The sequence below is a fragment of the Cydia pomonella genome, chromosome 3 (genome assembly GCF_033807575.1).
Source record: "Cydia pomonella isolate Wapato2018A chromosome 3, ilCydPomo1, whole genome shotgun sequence".
Taxonomy (NCBI): Eukaryota; Metazoa; Arthropoda; class Insecta; order Lepidoptera; family Tortricidae; genus Cydia; species Cydia pomonella.
Window position 1 is genome coordinate 7921905 of NC_084705.1, and position 20985 is coordinate 7942889.

Sequence of the window (20985 nt, forward strand, 5' to 3'; positions counted from 1 at the left end):
ATTTAAATTTATATGCGCATACGCTGAAATTGGATCATATACTTAATGAACTTTAAATAGGTTACACCCATATTTAAGACTATTTCATATATCTCCAGCCAACCACATCAAGCGTAACCTCGTAAATACATGGAGATTATTTATTACGGTGGAGAAAACTAACCAAAGTCGCGAGCCGGAACAGCGGGACACGAAACAAAGCACGAAAAAGCGTAGGTGGCACTTTACTGTTAATCCAGTATTTCCTTTGTAAAATAATAAGCTTATGTCTGGAGTAAAATTGTTTAATGAAATTTTTAGCAAACTTGATTAAGATAAGAATGAAGTCTTTCAAACTCGGGTGTTTGGTTGTGAATATCGTCATATCAAAAATTACAGTATTTGTAATTTTGTATACGTACTTCACTCACAAACAGTCAGAAAGAAAGAGATTCGCTCCTTCTGCTCTACCGACCTTCTGCAAGCCTTGTCTTGACTTATTGTCTCATTTCTTTTTTTTTATACCACGACGGTGGCAAACAAGCATTCGGCCCGCCTGATGGTAAGCAGTCACCGTAGCCTATGGACGCCTGCAACTCCAGAGGTGTTACATTTCGCCATCTAGATCGGTTTTAAGCTTCATGCTTGCTCGATCCAAGTCTTCCCAATAGCCTTCGCCTTTGCAATGATAGTCCGGCGGCAGGTCTGCTTTGGATGGAACGTTTCGTCTTTCCTTGGGGATCCCAGTCTAGGGCTTGCCTCCGTATGTGGTCCCTTCGGAGTGTATGCCCGATCCAAATCCATTTTTATTTTATTTTTTTACCTTCTGCAGGTGGAGTATGTGTACTAACGCCAGAGTTTGAAGCCACGCAAGAGCTTGCAGAGGAAAGGTCTTACCTGATAGACGATTTCCCCATATTGACCTTATATTAGAGCATGGATGTTTTCTGCGTGCATATTAGTTATCTTTACAACGTCTACGAATATAATGCTCAGGATGACAGGATAGAAAAAAACCTTTAGATGAGGGAAGCATATGAGCGATCCCTGCGGAGATCTTTGGGGAGGTCGTGGAGACAGAGTTTCTTTTCTTAACACTTCTATAGGCTCTGGTATGCTTCATTAAATATTTAAGGTTAGGTGGGGAAAGATGAACTATGCAGCAAGGGAGTCACTTGCAGGTAAAATAAACAGAGATACTTAAAAAATTAAAATATAAATAAAATGATAATATAAACCTAATGCACAAAAATACCTACGTAGAAGGACTTTCCTCATACGTTTTCCCTTACTCCGAGTAAAATAAAGTATGTTTCTCTTACCCCACCTGACCTTATTCATTTTAGATACGCTCGAACCGTACAGAATCTGTCATTGTAAACGTTTCATCTGTCACTATAATCAAATTAATATTTAATCTCTCACAGCTTCAAACGTTTGTGTAAGAGAGTAAGAAGCGTATCAAGAAAGCAGATACAACTGTCGCTTCTAACCTCTGGGGATCTGGAAGAATATTCCAATCACTTACAGAGTCATTTAGACGAGTCGTATGTTTCGATATAAGTTCACTTTCTGATTATGCATTGTTGTTAACGATCTCAAGGACAAAATATCATTGGACCACCTGAGCTGTTGACTGGTCAAGGAACGGGAATAAGGCCTGGCTTAGACATTATACGTACTTTAAATATTAATGCCGGTTAATGTTAATCTAGGGGAATCGTGACGCAATTTGAATGAGCCTGGCCTGTGTTAAAACTGTTTCAGATCAGAAATCAGCAAGTTCTAGCGGTGCCTTGGGCTAATTCTTATTCGTAAACTGTTTTGTTTATTTTGTGCGCGACTTATCTTAGGTGTTGTGTTTGGAATCTTCTGCGGAAGAAAAATGTTTCTCTTTTGTTTATTTTGTTGAAAACGACGGTTAGATATTGACCAATAAAACGTTTTCGTATTTGGAGAAAATAATAGAAACAATTGAAAACCTTTGTTCGTAAAAGGATTTGTGAAAGTACGGGTTATTTCATTATTACAATCGGAAGCGAAGCTAACCCTGCCAACACGCCGGTGGATCCAAATGGCACAGTCATAACGTTAAAGTTTCTTGCAGCACATATGCGACCGTTTCGTTCCTTTATTTTCGCCTCCATTTTCCATTTCCGTTAAAGCGAAAGCGACTTTTCACGGCGACTTTTTTTCTCTGAAAGCTGCGAGTTGCGGTAAAACAACGAAAAAAAAAAACAATGAACGAAGAGAAATGGAAACAAAATTTTTCGCTTTGTGATAAATCATAAAACGCTCGGACTGGTACAAAGTTTGCAAGTAGGTATCAATGTAAGCATTGTCTACACAAAAATAGCGAGTAAAAATTGTGCCAGTTATTGTTTCCCTAAGCAAAGAACTTTATTTAAGCGTAGGGATGAAAAATACGGAAAGCTGCGGGAAAAAGAGGCCTGCGAAACTGGAACTATGGCGTAATATAAGTAAACGGGAGAGCTTAACGCATCGCTCGACACAAATCCCAAGCGGAAAGATTCCATTAAGAAAATCAAAAAAGGTCTGCCCGGTTCACGGCCCGCGACTATTTTCATTTAGCAAAAACAACCCATAAATTGTCATCTTAACGAGATTTCTGTTTTTGCAGCATTAGCACCCTCGAGTGTTTGGCGACTAACAGTTCTGTGACGTCCTTGTCTGTAGACTTATTGCGTCAGCACATTTATGGAAATAAATGGCGAAAGACACGATGGAAATATGTTACTTGCGAAATCAATCATCAGATAAATATTTTGTTACTGGTTCTAGGAAAATGCTGGATTTATTTTCATATCTGTTCTAAATCTCTTGAGTAGAATGCGTGTGGTTTGGCACGCAGCGCGCAGAGCGCATGCGTGTCCGGCCATCACACTGCGCGCGAGTGCGTTCAGCCGCTTGTTATTTATTGCCTCATCAACGAATTATGTAGCTTTGTTTATAGCACCTACCATTCGTGGGCGAACTTCGTAAAAAGCTTATGAATATGTTATAACCAGCTGACTATCGTATTCATTTAAACTCGTAGTAAAAAGTCAATAAAATGACGAGTATTTTTATGGCTTCATGCTTCAAGTTCGAAAGCGGGTGTAAATTAGATCATAATATACAACTGCTAACGGACTATTGAGAACAATCGGCAACTAGAATAATCTCGGGAATCATAATTAAAGAGCCGTTCTAAGGGCCCGTCACGTGATAGCGTTGCCCAAATTATCCGAGCGTCGTGTCATCTTGTCCCAATCCAATATGGCGCCATAAATCCTCGGAAGGAGAAAAGGGGGCGGCGGAGGGGGCACGTCACTCAAACTTTCTCTGTACTCCGTCTTGCGCTCTCGGTCTTAAGGGTGGGTACGGACAGCAACTAACTAGGCATTCATTTTTCATTCCGTGCGGTGTTTTGAGGGTTCGTCGCCATGCGTGCACCGAGAGATATTATTATTGTTAACGTTTTCGGAGGGACCATTGAGCGTGAAATTAAAAATGATCGTGGAACTCATTTTGGGAATCGAGTTGTGTAACGGCATGTATATATAGATAGATACATTTACCTGGATACAGTCGTCATCAGTTATTTCTGAATTAATCAATGTAAAATAAACATAAATTGAAAATGTTTACCAAAGGAATCGCCATTTGTAACCACAAAAATAAATAAATAAATATATGTATGTATAAGAAAAACCCTGATCTACATTATTAAATTTGTTAATTTATTTGGCTAAAGTGGTATAATACACATACCTAACTTATTTGAAATTTGTTGAGCTTGATTAATTGTATAAAAAATTAAATCATTAAAAATCTAGGTATATTTTTAATGACTTATTTTTTTTATACTGGTAACTTTTGTTTCTCAATCGAATTAATTTACGGGTTATAACATTAACTAGACCTTAAATTAAAACCACCCTTTTAACATAAGAAGCATTACATTGATTGCCCCGTACAAACACATTTTATTTCATGTATCAAAATTTATTTTTCAGACGATGAATATTTTCAAAGGATTCTTTTTCTACTTTGTAATATAAAAAGGAGCTCCTATTCTGCAAATCTTTGGAATATTCGATTTATACCATAGTACTTTTGGTACTTTTGCCAACCTTACGTGTTCGAAGGAGGAATGCCCAGATAGAGTTCGGCCGTGGGATGAGTAATCTCTTTTTGTTTTTCTAAGAGCGTTGGACCGACTGATTATCGGCGGCTTTCCACACAACCTTTTAAACACGATATATAAACAGCGTGAGGTAAGGTATTTTTGCGCAAGTGCGTAAAGGTACAATTTGTTTAGGTGTTAGTAATAGTTTCGCATTACTAAAGTGGTTTTAAATGTTAACAATACTTTAGCAGGAAGTCATATCTGTGAGAAGAAGTTTAGTGGGTGCTTAGTTCTAGAGTTATCAATGTCATAGGTATGCAACCACATGAATAATTTCACTAAATGGGATTGGTATGTATCTACAAGTTGGACTTGTACCTACTTGTAACGCGATTAAATCATTCACATTCATTGAACGCAATTATATTTAATGTACCATATAATTGATAAAAAAAGTTTTTTAAGCACCAGTTTTGTAAATTTATAGGTTTAAGTACTCGAATAACTCGATAAGTAGAATAACATGTATCCTTAACAAAATTGTAAGTTATTAAAAAGTTCGATATAAAAGAATCAAGCAAGCAATACGCAACTTAACGCAAGTGATCACGACAAAAACAAAGCTACGTAACCACAACTGCCTGTAATGTGTAATGGCACCTTAACCGCAAGGTAAAGTGGATAACTAGTGTTCTATTAACTATTTAATGGTACCCTAAGTACCAGTTTGAGTGAGGACTATTTTACTTTTGTACTTATAGGGGCAGTAAGGCTATCTATCACGCTAGGCTATTTGGCATCCGAAGGATATTCTTATCAATGAACAAACGGTAATATTATAACAATTTCAACATCGCAATAATTGGTTAACCATCATTATGACTTATTTAAATCTTAAGATTTAATTGAAAACTACGCAATGTCATTTTTGGTTAGTAAATTTAATTTAAACTCTAAAATTAATTACCACCATTAAAGTAATTAAGAAATGTACTTTGTTACAGGTATAACTATTTGTGTCCCTTTAAGTGAACCACTGTTTTATTCAGGTTGTACAGTACATGTACATGTCCCTGCTCCGAACAGTAAAAGAGCAATTTTCCAATACATCCTATACTTACATCTACGGTGTAAAAAACACGATTAATTTTCATAACTCAGTGGACCAACAAAATAACTAAGCACATAAAAATAAATAATCATCTAGTTATACGGCCAACTGTACAGTAAAGTTAACAAATTCAATTTCACTCCCATTACTTCCGGAGACCATCCAGGTCTAATTGTTGCCCACATGCTCTATAATCCCATTAGGGCCCCTCGCGTGCTCGGGCTCCATGTAGAGACACTTAGGTATTGGTTTTCAATAAAGTGGTCGTCCATCACATAGTCTTAGCGCTCCAGGGGGCGACTGTATTAGAAAACCTTCGTCAGACATGTCTATCTACTTGGATTACACCTACGAGGTACCTGAGTTTATGAATTAACTTATAAGGTATTGAAGTTAAAGAAATCTGTTGTTCGTATGTTGGTTAGCATTTAAATGTGGGGTACACACTTAAATGTTGGGTACGTGACGCTATTTTTTTTTAACACTTATAAAGCTAAGAAGCCCATTTGGCATGATAACGTTTGGTAACTTTGCTTTAAATTCAACGTCTTTTTCAGTCTTTTTGAAGATAACTGGCAACAATTATGTATTTGGATTCAGAACTATCGCCCTAGCAGATGAAAAAAAAAATCTGCAGGCCAGCATTCCGAAGGTAGCAGCCATTAAGAGTAGTTGATATTTGTGATCTTGCTGATTGAAGAAAAAATATATAAAATCAGAAAACTATTACAACGAGTGTTTCCATTCCACCACAATCTAGGAGTCACTCTATTACAGTATATATAAGACAGATTTCCTGCAGGTTTTTATAGTAGCTGCTTTAAATATCAAGTACCTGATAAAATAGACCCCTTAGTGGAATGCCTAGATCATTAAATTGATTAATGAAATCAAACAGAGAACCAGAACTTCAGTAAATTTAGTACTCAATCGGGAAGGAACTTAAAACGCGGCCACGTCCACCAGTGCCGGCACTCTGTGGCACAAGCAATTTTGTGTTTTTTGTAGATACTGAATATGCTTGTGCCAGTGCCGTACGTATTGGTGGAATCCCGCCTTTACATGAGAAAAAATATGGGCAAAAATAAAGCACCAGACTTAACGCTAAGTAACGAAAAATCCGTAGAAATGCAACTTCATAGAAATAAAGAGAAGAAGTAACACATAGATCATCTTACACGTGGTATACTGACACAGCAAAGATATGTAGATATTCGAAGATACTTTTTCACTAGTCTACCTTTCTCGCAATAATATTTATTTGCACGGATATTAAAAAAGAGCCCAGTTACTAAAGTACGTTCCCAAAGGACAAATAAACTAAACTCGTAGGTAACATGCAAACATATACTTGATTATTTAAACGTTTATCAATTTTAAAATCTCTACATCATTCTAACTTACTTTGTCCATGTATTTCAAAAGAAAGAAAGCAAAGATCCCGCAGATATGAGCCCTCAAAGATAACATTTCGCAGGCAGGTGGTCCCACGCGTCCAAATTATGGCCCTTCCGGTCACCCACGGTCTAAACTCTAACTTATCACTTATGTAAGTGTATGACATGATTTTATGTCTACATTGTACACATACATAGAAATATACATATCATACTATGACTATTTATAGCATGATAGTAAATTATAATAAATGTACACACAATTATATTAATCGAAAAATTATTGTTTCGAGTGACATTCGAATATTTCGATCGATTACCTATACTGAGCGGATGTGCAAATTACCTTAGTTTCAAGTTTCAAGTTGCCTTAGTTTCCGATTCTACCTTCACAATAAATGCTACTTGAAATGGAATGTAATAATAAACTAAACCCCTTATTCAACTTAGCAACCGCAAACAAACCTCTCTTAAATTTTGTCTCTTTCTAAGAAACAAAAATATCAAAATGGCGGATAGGGACAGACATTATCAACGGTTTGTTGTATTTGAGGAACGGTTATGAAGAACGCCATTAGTTTACGCAAATATACAAAATTAAACAAAAACGCGATAATAAAAAAAACATTTGACCAATGGACAACTCGACCCAGTATCATAATTACGTGGTCCGCGGTCGGTTAAAACGTGTTTGACATTCTTTACATTTATGATATCAAATCTTTATTACTGCTCACAGTCATTCAAGATAAAATAATTCATTCTAAGCTTTAGATCTGATTGCGTTAAAAAAACTGGTAAAAGTGCTTTATTGAAAACGGAACACGTATATTTATATTCAGTAAGTAAATATATTAAGAGGGAAGTAGAACATTTGTACATAGAACATTTTTTTTTACAGAAAGGTAGGTATGTTATTTACGTTATGCAGTGGAATCAAATCTGTAATTTAAACTTGTTTTCTTAATATCTACGCCTTCTTTATTTTATATGCCAATTTATTGTTTTTTGTTTTATAAAATGGATAAAAAGGTACTTAATTCAAAAGGAGCGAGTTTATATAATTTCAATTTTTTTTATACCCACACCTGGTTAATTTGATATACCAGTTAATTGATATATGTTTACAAAAAATATATAATCAATAATCAATTACCTACACATTAAATATGTCATGCATGCATGCACGTAGGTACATATTTTATTGAACGTACAAATATATTTACTTAATATACATTTTCTTGTTTCTATATTTTATACGCTAGTTAATTGTTATTTTTTACAATATCAAATGGAAAAATAGCTACGCAATTACCCACTCATTATGTTATTCATGACGAGCATTCTATTGTCTATGTGAAAAAAACGCAAGGAATTTGAATGCGTGAAACAATAAAAGCCTCGTCCAAAATTACAAACTCATTTTACCTCATGTTGTTGAAAATTAGACTGTTTGCGGTCGTGTTAAGAGCGAATATACATGTAAATACTTAGTACATTTACCAAATTGCTTTTTATCATTATGTTACGGGATTGTAAACTGTAACCCGACGTAATAGGGATTAAAGCGGACCTAAAATTGTGCGTTCACGCAGCCCGCTGAGTTTAGAGTAACGGTAAGGGGATCATGTGGTCCAACGTTTTCGAGCTTTGGTTTTGGCCAAGAATTAATTATGCAAACAAAACCCGGCTGTATTGTTTCTTTTGCCGAAAATTTCGGGACTGTTTGGACGTTTTGCGTAATTTTTTTCGAAAATAGAATCGTCATTGTTTTGAAACGTTTTGTCTCTGCGATGTGCGCTCATAATTGGGGGCCCGTTGAGTAACGGTTTGGGTCGTTGTTTATTTTTCTCCTTTTCGAATTTATGTTATAATTCTGCGAAAACGCATAGCCACGCAATTATTTAAAGTACGTCTTAGAATAAGAGGAATTTACAAACTCATTTTGCGATTAATTGGTAAGCACTTGTATCTCGACATAGCCATTAAGCGAATGCTTTTAAATGAAATCAAATAAGCAAAATTATAATATCAAATAACATACCTAATATAAACTACCATAGTAACGTGCTAGATACCAAAGCATAAACGTTATTGATGGCGTCCAAAATTGAGTAAAGTCATGCCAAGGTCACTTACAATTGAGTCATCATCGCTTATTACCGTTTCACCATGCGGTCATCTGACCATATCACCCCACCATTGTTTCCAATATTAATATATTAAGCCCTAAAATTATTATTAGTTCGACACCAGCATTGAAACATCGCTCAGCGGGAACTTTATGGCCTCATTTGACCAATTTGATGGCACTTCCTTGAACCATGACCAACCATTTAACCCTGACCTTCGTGGAATCGAAGTAATTGCCCATCCTGCCTATTGTTTGGGAGATGGGAATATCGTGAGAGCTCTTCGTAAATTGGTAACATTTTAAGTATTTAGATTTTTTGGTTTCGTTCGAATTTTAAATAGCGTAAACGACGGTCGTTAGGTTTATGACTATTGTGACGAGTTGTGTGCATTCTAATGGAATATAAAAAATATAATGAACAATAAAACACTGTTTAACATAGTGATATAGAAAGTTACACACTGTATATTCAATCTAATTACGTACAGAGAAAGTGTCGCCGAAATAGAGCCGAAAGCGCAATAAGAAATAAGAGATGGCGTGGCGGCGTTATAGAAAAAAAACCTAATATCTCAAATGTCAAAATGTGACATTGAGTGATTTGTGGCTAAGCTCCGCCTGTCCTGTGTTTCAAACATCACCGCGCGCCAGACAGCTGAGCCGAAAGCCCCGAGGACGGTGCCGACCTAACACTACGTATCCTCTTCGCACTTACCTATAAACCTATCACCATCTCAAGCGTTGGCTAAGACTGTTCTATACGTATCATGGCGTTACCTGAGAGCTTTTGTGTAAAAGTTCAACGCTTTTTCGTGCAGTTGTTTAAAAAGATTTCGTGCATCGCACAAGGGATTTCGCACTGTTGCATTATTATAGAGCTTCTTTAATTTCCGCCCGTCCCACGGTGAGTTGAGCAAAAATATTTTTAAGTAAGTAGTTATTACGTTAATGCAGTTTTGCCTTACCTACTAATGTGACATTTCATATGTTTTCTCTCATAATATCTTTAATTTATGTCTTAATGTCTACATGTACTCACATAATGTTTTATATGTATTACAGACTTTCTTTTTAATATGCTTAGGCACTTACAAGCACTGCGACTTTCTAACTTTCAATTTGTATAAGACGTAGTTTTTTTTTAATTACATCACCAACGTACCTGAAACAAAATAATGTAAGCTGATTAAAAAAACATACAATACAATAAAATTACATAATTTGCCGTGGAATTTAACGTAATATTCGTTTTTTTTTTTTAAATAAATATCTAAAAATAATCTATTTAAGGAACAGAAGATTCAAGATGGCCTCCCTGAGGACGAATGGATAAATTATTTATGATGTCAATATTGTGCACAATTTTTCATTATACTATTTCCTGACGCAAAAAAAAACTGTTAAGTATATAAAAATCAATATAAACAACGTTCTATTTAGGCCAGTAACCCAGTAGCAGGAGATAAGATATCGCGGCCATTACGTCACATCTGGTCCCGATGAATACCCGTCTATGATCTTAGCGAGTTCTCACAGTAAAGCATTGCCACCAAATGCCCTATTTATGGAGTTGAACTTAGTGTGGATGTATAATAGGTATACCTAATATATTTATTGTATTAAGAAACACATTCGCAGATATGACGAAAATAATTGTGTTATGTTAGTTAGTCTTCTCATCATCATCTTCCTCGTGTTCTTCCGGCTTTTTTCCACGGCACATGAGAGCCTTGGGTTCACGTGTTGTGTACACAACATACACATTGGTTGTCTTCTATTTATCAATATTATGAATTAAACTAAACTATATCCAATTAATGTTAAATTATTATTTTTATTCGTGGTATATTTGTAATTTTTATTTTACCTCTCTCAACTGAACATGTCTCGGGACCAACTTGGTGATTGTTTTACATACATAGATACAGCAAGCAACTTACCTCTAACGACTTGTTAAATTTCAAATATTCATTGCCAAATAAAATCCTTTATAATTTATCGTATTTTTAAAAAACAATTAAATTAGAGAAAAAACATTTATACGAGCTAGTTCTAGTAACCCAACAGTCAGTCCTATCGATACATAGTCATCACAGTTGCGAAAGGCAACCTATTTTAACCATATTCAAGTGATCCCTCATTAGTCAGAGTTTGAATTAAGAGCATGCAACGTGACAGATGCTCCGACCAATCCGAACGAAGATATAAATAGCGTCGCTTTAAGTGGTAAAGAGCGCCGACGACCCTCCGATAACATCGCATTAGGGTGCGGTGGGCTACTGGTTTTAGTCATATTGAAAAACGCTACAAAGCATAAAGTCACCACTTAAACTTAAGATTTGGGTAGTACGTATTTAAAGAAGAAACAAATTACAAATATTAGGTACCTAACCAAACCAAAAGATCTAAACACTAAATTTATAAGACATCTTCCAAATTCTTCCAGTGAGTGACGAACATGTATTGTGTTTTCTCAATTCAGTGGTAAAGTTACTAAAATATAATATGCAAAGTTCAAAGTTCAAAGTTATTTATTGTATATAAGAATGCTAACAAATAAGTTACAAATATTTTTACAGCTGGTACTCGGCACCTGGAGCATATTTAAATATGAAACATTATAGGTTTTATAATGTTTTTTTTTGAGAAAATTGGAATTCACATTGATAAATCAAAGGACAAAAGAGGAGTTGATAATGACATTTAAAACAAACAATTGTTGTCATAACAGAAAGTGTTACACATCTTGTCAGTTAAGTGCATTAATATTTCGGTAGCTAATTTGTTAGCACTTTATATATTTTTTATAAATTAGAATGCCGTAGGTATGTGTAACGATAGCGCAACCATTTTTTATTGTAAGAGAAAAAACTCTACAACAAAAGTAATATTGGCCTTACTTATAGGTGCAATTTACTAAAAAAATATGTATTCAAATATACTAAATCAAAGTTGTAGGTATGTACGATTTGTACCACGAAAGGAATAGACCTAAAGCAAGAAAAGCATTCAGAAATTAGAAACAAAACCAATTTAAACTATTCCGTTTCGCCTCGCACAGGCCAGTACGAAAGTTGCCCGAAAAAAAGTAAAATAGCGAACTAAAATGTCCGCGATCCCGGAGGCATCGTTATAAGGCTGCGTTACTATTAAATAATGATTGTGGTTTGAAGGAAACCGTAAAAAATAGCAGGCGATTTAAAAAACCATTTCTAATTTCGTTATTTTGTGAGTAAACCATCTATATACATTATGTAACTGAACGTAAAGCAATTACTCAAACTCATTAATGTTTAGGTCATACTGAGCAACTTTTACTGAACTACTTTTACTATAGGACTAATCCCGAAATCGCGAAAAAAAAACTTGTCTGTTTGATACATTTTGTTAGTCTAATGTTGTTTTTTTTTTATTTAAATTATTTAGTTAAGTAGTAATAAGGATTATTTAATTTAAGGCGCTATTGTATTAGGGTTTACCTATAAAGATAGTTGCTGTATTTAATAAAAAAAAAAATCTTAGGGGAGACCCAATTTTCTTTTCGAGATTTCTGGGTGGGACGCATAGTAAAAGTTGCTCAGATTAACCAAACATTAACGTAGATCATTAGACAAAATTATACCTGCTGCCTGCGGTACCCTAGGTCAGGAATTTTTATATGTGATGTTAAATCTATATTATAATGATAGAACTAAACCAATTAACAAAGTATTTAGTCCTTGATAAGGACATTATGACTACCCATAGGTCCATGGTAACCATGGTTGCTTCCCATTTAGTGCATAAATACTCTGAAATGAAGTGAACGGTCATGTTGACAAGTGATCATGTTTTTTTTACCATGGCATCTAAAATCGCATTATTTAGCAGCCAGGGAGAACAACTAAACAGTTATCTAGGACTAAATACGAATAATAATTAGGATTAAATGAACATAAATAGGTACCTAAAGAAAATATGGGTTTATTCCGTAGCCAAATCATAATAACACTGATTGCGTAAACTTAGTTTTCGGTATCGGCATCGACAGTATCCTATCATTCAAGCGGCGTGACTAATGTAATGGGTGAGCCGAAAGTACAGTGATGAAGCCGAAGCCATCGGATTTCGATCGTCGTGTGTGGCTGTATACTTAATTGGATAACGAAGTGATTTTTCTAATGGTAGAAAATTGATTTGATGAATTTTATGAAATGAGAGGTTTTAAGCGGCGCTTACATTGTTGTTGTTGGCTTTTAACAGAATAGCTTCGAAAATATTTGTGATGGAAAAATAAGTATTTTAGGAGCACTTGATTAATGTTAGATATTTTGACAACAATCGATTCAAGTCCAATGTACGAGTAGGTATAAGCAAAAAAGTTAAATGTATAAACAACAGCTTATAACAATCATAGTGCACGAGCCATCGATTGTTGTTTTTTTCGATCGAGTCACAAAAATCAGAGGGCCTACCGCGAACCACGTTCGACATGTTGCCTCCCTGACAGAGAGGCAACACGTCGGACGTAATTCGCGGTAGGCTCGCAGATTCGAGGATATACCACAGGTAGGTAGAGAAAATTTAAAATGTTTCTTAAGTAGACATTATTCAAATAAAGTCTCGTATACAGTCCAGCCAAAATTAGTTATACGTTTAATATGGCCAACATTCGTCACTCATTGAAAAAATAAATATCTAATATATAGATAGGTATCTTTCAATGCGTTTCGATCGACATATGCAGCGTGCACCTTTAAAATTGCTCCTAAATTCTGACATGAGCTAAGAAAACAAACGGAAGAGCCCACTTTATCAGGCTATCAGCATGTGGCATCAGCACGTGCGGCGCAGAATGTGCGGACGTTCCCAGCGATTTGCGATTTCGTGTCAATTAACATCCGACACGAAATTAGTAACGTACACCTTTATATATGTAGACGCAAATTACATAAGATGTAGGGTATAGACGTCTCGATCTTTTACGTCATGGTGACGTCACTGACAGTTATAGTCAGTCGATGTTAGATCGGCGAGCAAAGCGGTCGTGTCGCGTAATTTTTATATTGGCGAACCGTTGGAAATACATTATATCGTATGGTATATTGAGATAAACGCCTAAAACATATTGAAAATAGGGCGAATCAACTTTTAGACCACCACTTTCCACGTCTCTGGCGTTAGCAAAAATATATATCTGTAGTTACCAAGAAATCATGGTTCCAATTTGATATTTTTCTAAATTATTGGTCTAAGTATCAGAAAGCAAATCGGTTGTTTTAACGTACCTATATCATAAAATGATATACCTAATATTTAAAAAATTGTTAAAATTTGAATGTCGTGGACAGATTAGCGTCGGTCTAAAAGTTGATTCATCCAAGTAAGCCGAAATATTTCTCTAGACGCAAAAGTTAGCTACTCTTAAGTTAAGCAGCGTTTTAAGTTGTGTATTTTACATCATTAATTGACTGGGTGAAATCTGCATCGATCAAGTGTATAATACTTAAGTATTGTCTAGTTTTAACGAGCCTGTATTTTCCTCAAGGCACCTCTAAAGCAAATTCCAACTTCGCAAGCCATGTATTCCACGACGTACGATGCAGTAGGTAAACAGGCGTCCCGTTTCCCGCCCTCGCTTCCGTGCCCGTCACTCGATGCCGGCACGAAATAACTAGCTACAGCATTACGTATTAAAAATGGCTGTATAATTTTCCTTTGAAGAATTTTGTGGATTAAGTTATTCTAGTGTTTTGAATTCTTGAAAGGGAAAATGTATGAATGTATAATTATAATTTCCGTAAGGGTAAAATTTGCATTTATAAAAGAATAGTACATATTATGAATATTATGATGGTATACCACGGTAAGATAATGTGGGGTAAGAGAAACATATTTTATTATGTTTTAATAAATGTTTCCTACTGAGTTACGAACATTCCATACGTTTATGTGGCTCATGTAAGAAAGTGATTTGAAAGACGTTTCTAGGCAAGAAATCGGTAATAAAATAATACCATACTCGATCAGCTATATTGTTTGTATTTGCAGGAAAACATAATTTAATCCAATATTACGTGTTTTGTACATACTTGTAAAGCGATTCTATTACTAATGAGCCATTAGGCATTTATTAACGGACGCGCTGACATCGATCGCTTTTAGCGATAAGCCGGCCACTTCCTACCTATTTATATTTGTCCCTGGTATGGTCACAATTATTCCACGACAGCAGGTGAACATGGTATTAGATTGTGTACTTTTAATTAAAATATTGATTAGGTAGGTACAGTCACCTGCAATAATATGTTACTCTTCGAAGGCGGCAGAAATATGTGACACTCTCTTATGCCTCTACAAATAAGGTCGTGTCAAATATTTTTGCGGACTTTGTTATGTAACATATTATTGCAAGTGACTGTACTTGTTATACCTACTATGTAGTTATTATTCGCAAAGCAAAGTGCATAAGTCAACAAAAAAGTTCTCAATCGGTTGACGTATACATTCGAGTAGATACATAGTTTGATAGTATAAAATTATAAAAATATTTTTCATCACACCAATGAAATACCAACAAAATCAAATCAAATCAAATCCAAATGAACGTAATAAAGAAAATATCATTCAAAATCATAACTTAAAAGTCAATTCTACTAGCTAACATACGGAAACAACTCAAAATTTGCATCTGATTACTTTGCCCCACATGTGGGTAAAATGCAACTTTCTCATTAGTTTTTGAACAATCAAGAGAGCCTTTACCAGTTGATGTGGTAAAGAGTATTTTAAATCCTAGTTGAATATTAATGTTGCTAACTTTAAGGTTCAAAACAGGTACAAAATGTTAGTATAAAATTAATTAAATGTTTTTACTCATAAATACGTTGTGTGTAAGGTTTAAATTCAATATTTAAATTAAGAATTTTGTAAACAAGTTTTGTATAAATTGAACTGAGTCAAACAGTAATTCCAAGCAACCCCCAGCAGCAAAACCAAGTAACTCTTAATAGCGAATTCCCCGCACAGTTCGATCGGTCTTATTTCGTAGGCATTAAATCCACTAATACATTTTCCCAGTGTCGACAACGGCAAAAATCAGGGCCGGCCGCGCCCTGCATAGCAAGCAGCCTCGAAAATGTTCTTTACTTACTTATACAGCTTTGCACAGTTTCTTGGATTGCGGGGAGCGATTCCAGAAATCGGTGCTTTCGGGGATATGTAGGTATGTAAAAGTAAAACACGTGCGTAGTGTTAAGGTTGGATTGTTTTTGAAAGGGTTAAGAAGTGCTTGGAAGTGAAACTGGCAAAGTTCGGTTCTTGTTAGTATTGGTTGGGTTGGCTGAAGATATTGGTAAAAGATTTGTTGCCAAATCAAATAGTTATTGTAAGCTACTAAAAAATGTGTATACTACAAGCAAATGTAGGCAACTTACACAATGTTGTTAAGGGCCATAAAGTTCAAGTTTAATAAAAAATATCTCCATATTTACATAGTTTTACAAGACTTCATAAAATATACAGCAATAAAATTTGTAATTCGTGATGTTAAAATTAAAATTAAACAAGTTTCATTAAATTTACAACAGCAATAAATGAACAAACTAGATTAGGCTCGTATTATCAAAATGTCTTAATTTTATTATTGATATATGATCTCTGACTTTTATAATCAATTAGAAATTTAAAAATGATAACCATTTTTTTGTCACTTCTCATATTTTCGCGATATGAATAATAGATATAGTGTAAGGTTGGCCGTTTTGTGCATTTATTTATTTATATAAACTTTATTGTACATAAAATAAGAAGTAAGGTTGACGAAATATAAAGTGAGCCGATATCTCGAACAAGTTTGAACAAGTTCGGCTCACTTTATATTTCGTCAACTTTACAAATGGTAGGCTTCATGCCTTAAGGCATGTTTTACCAGTCAATCACTGGGGCAAAAAGATACGTTTATTAGTCGCAGGCTTTATAATTGAGAATAGATCAATGATATCACAACCTACTATTTGCATTCAGTTAGGTATGTCTAAACCATGCTATACCGTACTAAACATAATCATAGCAAATAAAGCGCTTACTTGTCTGTTGAAGTCGCCCTAAGTGGTTAAATTATATTTAAAGTCTCGCATAGTTACCTCGGTACAAGCATTCCACCGTCAGTCACGCGAGCGTCCTACTCGTCTACATACCTCATTGCTTCATTATGAGACAATCTTGTCTACAGCGATAAAAGTTTACTTGGCGCTCACATTAACAGAGTACATAGTTGTCGTTTGTAAAGTACGTGTTCGGAAACTACCGTCAACCGGGGTGAATAGGGACGGCTGTGTGGGTAAATATTAAGAAATTGTCAGGCAAATCTTATTTTAAGTTTTGTCCCTAGTCTCCCCAGCTCTCCCGGTAGGTACACGGTACTCATGTTCTGTCGGAAAGTGTTCAAAATTGCGAAATACTTAAATTTCAGAAACATCTCATATTTTTGTATAGGTAAGGATCGAAATTTTCCATTTCCAAAATAAATGTTTCCTTTATTGCCTGTGAGATTTTCCTGTAATTTCTGAGAAATTTTCCATACTTTTGAGATCTTTCCGCAACTTGCACATCTGTATACGAAACGAATGTCTAGTTTAAAATGTCATACTTCATATATTTGACTAGACTATATATATACATAAATTGGTAAAATTATACGGAATAAATATAAATTTTGATAATAAACATGAGATATAGCAAATATTGCATTTTTAATATCATATCAGTAAATCAGTAAATGTTTGTACGTTCTTTTCCTTATATAAAGTAGATATAAATCATATACTTAATAGAAAAGGATTGACAGAAACAATGATTTTAAAGAAACTTTTTTTACAAGAACACCATTATTCACTTCAAATCCGTTCAAAATCCTGATGGGATGGGAACAAGGTTGCATGTAAAAGTTCACACCTCAGCGCAGGGAATCCCTCGGCAGAAAATGTGTATTTAGTACGAAAATTAAAGTATAAATCATAAATAGGTACCTATATTAAAAAGGGAGTGACAGAAAAAAAAATGTAACTTTCTTTACTAAAAAAAAACAATGATTTTCCTGTCTGCTAATCGTTCAAATTGCCACCGACATAAAAACATAACTTACGTCTTATTCCCCAAATTCATAAAAATCGTTCATCCTAACAAGGATGCATATAAAAGTTCACAGCTCAGCGCAGGGAATCCCTCGGCAGCCAGCGGCCATTAAACCCCGCTTTACGACGCACTTACGGCGGCAGCGCCGTTTACACAGTCGTAACTGACCTTAATTGGCATATTGAGATTATAACAGTGTAATCGCTTGTTTTACGGCCCTTTTGAAGATCACAGACGTTTAGAGCAATTGATTTCCGTTTTGCACTTTCTAAAGCTTTATCGCAACATTTACAAGTGATTTCGAAAGGGGCATTCCCGAAAAGTATTAGATACGTGACGCAATTTTTTAATTTAAAAGATAAAGTTAAGATGCCAATATTTGGCTTGATAACGTTTGATAAGAGTTAACTTTGAATTCAACGGTATATAATACAGATTTCTACAACTAATTTAGCTGCCATATTTATACGCGTCACGTCCCCGACAAAGTAGACCTTTTAGTGCCCGAATGCCCGAAAGCTAACGAGTATATCACTTAAAATGCTGTTTTAAAACACTTTTACGTATGCCTGTACATTAAATACGCCCGCTATTTAAAATAAGTGATTATAATAATAATTCAGCTTATATACGTCCCACTGCTGGGCACAGACCTCGGGCTATAGTCCCCACGCTAGCCCAATGCGGATTGGGGACTTCATATACACCTTTGAATTTCTTCGCAAAAGTGTGTACAGGTTTCCTCACGATGTTTTCCTTCACCGAAAAGCTAGTGGTAAATATCAAATGACATTTCGTACATACGTTCCGAAAAACTCATTGGTACGAGCCAGAATTTGAACCCGCGACCTCCGGATTGAAAGCGGACGTCATATCCACTCGGCTACCACCGCATATATAAGTTATTATAACTTATTTAAAACAGCGGACGTATTTAGGTAACTTCAATTATATTAGCTACCTATAAGAAATTATAAAAAAGTAAATAAAATTGCCAGCATTCCAATTACACCCTACGTGTACGTGGCATGGGGTGCTTATTAAACAGGACTTGGCCTGTAATTTCCAAGATGGCCAACATTTGACAAGATGCTTTCGTGCCTCATTATTAACACTTTTGACGCTGAACAGCTTGTCGTACACTATTAACAGGATCATGATCGTGTGACACACGAACGACTGATACGATCGAGTTTATTATTACTATTCAGATTACCTAGCTGATTATCTAATTACGATAAGTAGATTTTTTGTAAAAAAGATCACCCAATAATATATTCTAGGTTCCAAAAACAAAACACGGTTGGTCCGTTACAAATCACCGAACGACAGCGACTAATTCCTCAAAACACGCATCAGCCCAAAAACAACGCAACTGTAAATCCAAAACAATATTTCAATTGCAGTCCACTATTTCCATATTTGTGAACGCTCGTGCAATATCACTTTCATGTTTTTCGGCTGGCGGGCGTAAATTCGGAACGCCTGATTCTGGCGTAGACCAGTATTTTAATTACTCGTTTCAAGAATGATTTATGTCATGCCCAGGCACAAATAGCACTAGCTGCCGTTGCGGTTAAGTTTTTTTACTCGTTTTTAAGTGTGAATATGTAATGTTTTTTGGTAAGTAGGTACATTTGAATGAAAAGTTTAAAATTTGTTCCTTTTTTATTGCTAGGCGTTTTAATTACTGAATTATTCGTTCATTCATCTTTTTGGTTTATTTTAACAGTAACATTTCTTGTCTACTTACTTTAAAATATTTTCATATTATATGACAGTCCACAAATACTAATTGAATAAAAGAAGGTTCGACAATGTCGTATAAAACCAAATCATATAAACAACTTTTACATTACAATCAAATAAACATCTCCCACTACTAAACCACAACATCTTTCACCAGCGCGCCGATATAAAAGGTGTCTTTATAAATAGCTGCATACAAGCTATAAAAGTTTCGAAAGTGTATCAAAATTGTTAAGACATTTATGAGGCTTAGACACGATCGAGCAGGAAATCTGACATATTAAAAAGCAGGCCATGGCTGCGCTGGTAGACTGATCAAACGTATGTAGATCACGCATGACATGTAGCCCCACCAGTTTGACGTGGTAGGTAGGTGGCGGTAGGTTGGATTCATTTAATTAGGGTCCAGTGTTGCGGACTGTTTTAATCGATTATGCTAGCTAATTACGCATATATCTTTTAATATCAATCGTTCCATAGTGTGGCCGGCATTTAAATTTTGAAACTCGTTTTTTTTCTTACAACTCTAGTTAGGTTAGTCTTACCTTAATTTAGCTACTGCTATCTTATTTTGTGGATATTTAAGATAATAGATATTTAAGAATGTCATCAAAATATTTAAAACTAAAAATAAATGTTTCATGTTTCTTGAACTGTGTATGTATTGCAAAATCATCCAAATACGAGTAATCATCCAAAACTGGAGGAAGGACTTTGGTTTGTATACCAGTATACCCATTGTTTCCTTTATCAATTAACTAACTAACTTTAACAACATATTGCAATGGCTGTGTAATCTAAAACTAATTATACATTCTCATATTCCGTTCCATACAATAACCAAACTAAGTATGGAATTAGAGCAACTCGAAATTCCAAGAAGCTAAACGCTTTAAAAGTATTTCATATCTCAGTAGATTTCTCTTTTGGGTTGAAAAAAATGAATAAGACTCGCTTTCTACGGCCACCCCGGCAACGGTTAGAAAAAAACAATTTGCGTTTGGAGCATTCACGAAATATCGTGAACAAAAAGACGTTGCGCAAGACCATTCACGGGCATTGTGGCTATTACCGTTTTGGGATCGTAACATGCACCGTTAGTTTGTAAAAAGACGTAAGTTGACCATATTTCTTTGTCTAATAACAAAAGCCCAATATGATTTAGGGTTTCTTAAAAATGTGGTGTTAAAAAGTTGTAAATTGATTTACAATGTCTTTTCAGTTGTTATGAACAATTAGTCTGGACGAGAGAGGATACGTTTTGTTTGAAAAATCAAAATGCATTAAAACTTAACCACAGATGGAAAGCAATAACCAATTAGTACTTATAACTAATTTATGTTGCTTAAATATGTTATAATATGCAAGC

The 20985-nt window shown here is 35.1% G+C and overlaps 1 protein-coding gene across 5 annotated transcripts in view; it reads right to left on the bottom strand.

The window, feature by feature from the left end:
* The window catches only part of LOC133515977 (homeotic protein antennapedia), a 243704-nt gene that overhangs the window by 68745 nt on the left and 153974 nt on the right, over positions 1-20985 (bottom strand). The window lies entirely within an intron of this gene.